The sequence below is a fragment of the Mandrillus leucophaeus genome, unplaced genomic scaffold (genome assembly GCF_000951045.1).
Source record: "Mandrillus leucophaeus isolate KB7577 unplaced genomic scaffold, Mleu.le_1.0 Scaffold659, whole genome shotgun sequence".
Lineage (NCBI taxonomy): Eukaryota > Metazoa > Chordata > Mammalia > Primates > Cercopithecidae > Mandrillus > Mandrillus leucophaeus.
Genome location: NW_012107130.1, coordinates 148,618 through 151,187, shown reverse-complemented (window position 1 = coordinate 151,187; position 2,570 = coordinate 148,618).

The following is a 2,570-nucleotide window of genomic DNA, read 5'->3' as shown; positions in this document are numbered from 1 at the left end:
ACTGCTGACACTAAAAGAGACCCAGAGCACTGTGTTCTCTGACCACCACCACCACCACTAACAACAAAAAAATAGCATGGGATTTGGTCAGAGGTCTTAGATTTCAGTCTTGGTTCAGCCACTCAAGAGCTCTGTGGCTGTGGACAAGCCACAGAATCTTGCTGAGACTTGGTTTGCTTATCAATTAAAAACAAACAAACAGAAAACAAACAAAATGTTCTAAGATACAAGGGTGCACCTGGAAGCACTGTGCAAACTTGTAAAGTGCTATATGACCAAAATGTGGTATATCTGTAAATGGAACATTATTCAGTCATAAAAAGGAATGAAGTACTGATACATGATACCAATATGAATGGACCTTGAAAACATGATGCTAAGTGAAAGAAGTCAGACATAAAAGCCCTGTATTGTATAATTCCATTTCTACAAAATGTCTGGAATAGGCAAATCCATAGAGACAAAGCAGATTAGTGGTTTGTAGGGACTGGAGGGAGAAGAGAAGGAACTTTGAGTGCTTAATGGGTATGTGGTCTCCTTTTGGAGTGATGAAAATGTTCTGTAACTAGTGGTGATGGCTGTACATTATGATTGTACTAAATGCCACTGAAGTGTGCATTTCAAAATGGTTAAAATGGTACCAAATTGCCTAAGTGTGTGCTTTATATTAAAAAAAAAAAAAAAAAAAAGGTTATATGAAGGTTAATCAGCCTGAGAAGTCATTGATTTTTGCATTTAACATGCAGCCTCCAATTCATTTTTTGGCGTTGAGAGAACTTACAAGGAGTAGGTGCATCTCTACTAAGAAGCCTCTTCTGAAGATAGCAGGGATGGGAGTTGGAGAGGCAAGAAGGAATTCTGGCCCATCTGAAAAGCTTCCCTTCTGGATGGTATTTGTTTCGTAGATTGCCAGTTGTTCACCCTGTTTGTATTTAAATGAAAGGAGGCTTTGAAGTGAGAGCCGCCTCTGAGCAGGGCTTGGGGTTCCTGCCTCCCTTGGTAAAGTTCAGACTTGTCCAGATCTGTTTGTAGCCAGAGGTTACTGTTTCTGGTGGAAAAGGCTCAAGTTTGGGTTAATAATACATTATGAGGAAGAGCAAGAGTAAACCCGGTGGGGCGGGGGCTGCGGCAACAAATGAGTTCCTCCTAGTTGGTGTGAGAAGCAGCTTTCTGATTTGGCCTTCGTGGTTTAGGAGTATCATTTTCTCCCTTATGGTCACTGGCTTCCATTTTATAATAATGTCGGTTGTATCTCAGAGCATGTTCTCCTTGAAGAACATCTTTAAGTAAATGTATCAATCAATGAAAATTAAAAGTGCTCAGCTAAGCCCTAGCAATGCCTTCAGGACTTGATGGTTACCAGTTTAAGGAAAGTCTTGAAAATGGCAGGAAATTCAATTGCAGTTGAATTTGCACATTAAAAAAAAAAAAAAACAAACTGCTCTCCTAGTTTCAGAGTTAAATGTTCTGCCAGCCCACAGAAATTGGAAGTCACAGTTATAGACGGGTCACAATCTATCTGTTTATGTTGATGGTCTGTTAACAAAATGTAGAATAGTTTGCAAGCGGGCATTCAAAATAACAGCTCCTCATAGCCAGCCATGTCAACGTGGTTTACAAACAACAGTGGAGAAAGTCTCAACAAACCCTCTGAGGGTGATAACTGTAATGATGGTTGGTATCTTTGCCCTATGTAATTTTATGGGAATTGAGAGTCTAGCCAAATAATAAGTTCCAGCCCTTTTTATCTGTCCAGTTCCCAGCACACTCCCGAGGTGTCTGAGGCACTTCTCACCCCAACCTTTTAAAGAAGATTGTAACAATAACAACGGTAATGACAAGTTCCCGAGCTGCACAGTTCCCTTCATTTAAGGAGCCCCGGGAGCTTCAAAAAACACTCATTAATGGAATCTGACAAAGCTTGCAAGATAGGAAGTCTCGCCCATTTCCAGTTTTCTGGTGGAAAAGTGGGGACTGAGTCCCAGAGGGGTGTCAGTCTCTCTCACGGGGCTTGAGTTGGTAGGGGGTTTGGGGGTCCTGGGCTACCATTATTCCATGAAATTCGAGTCAAGAGTCCCGGGTTCTGGACGCCCCCTACCCCGGCGTGCTATTACCAAGTCGCTTCCCATTTCTGGGCCCCAGTTCCCCTATCTAATAGAAGGAAGGGTTGGGCCAAATGGTCTCCAAGATCTCTGCGGTCAACCCTCACTTTGCCCCCTCACCTCGCGGTTGGGGATTTTTCCCGCTTCAGGGTTCGGTTAGACTTGTAGCAGAACCGGGTCGGGGTGGGAGTGGCGTCGAGGGGGTGGAGTGTTGCGAATGCGGGAAGGAGAATGCCTGACGGGGTCCTGGACAAATTGGTGTTTCACGAGCACCGTCCTATGGGAAGCAGGTCTGGGGAGACCAGGTGAGGCTCTAGGACGAGCTCAGAGCCCCAAATCCCCCCGCTGCCTGCAGCGAAACAATGTAAATAATGCGCCTTCCCCGCCCAGCCCGGGAACTGCGCGCATAGGAGCGTCCGCGGGTGCGGGATGGCAGCGGGGAGGCGGATATCGCGGCGGAAGGGGCTC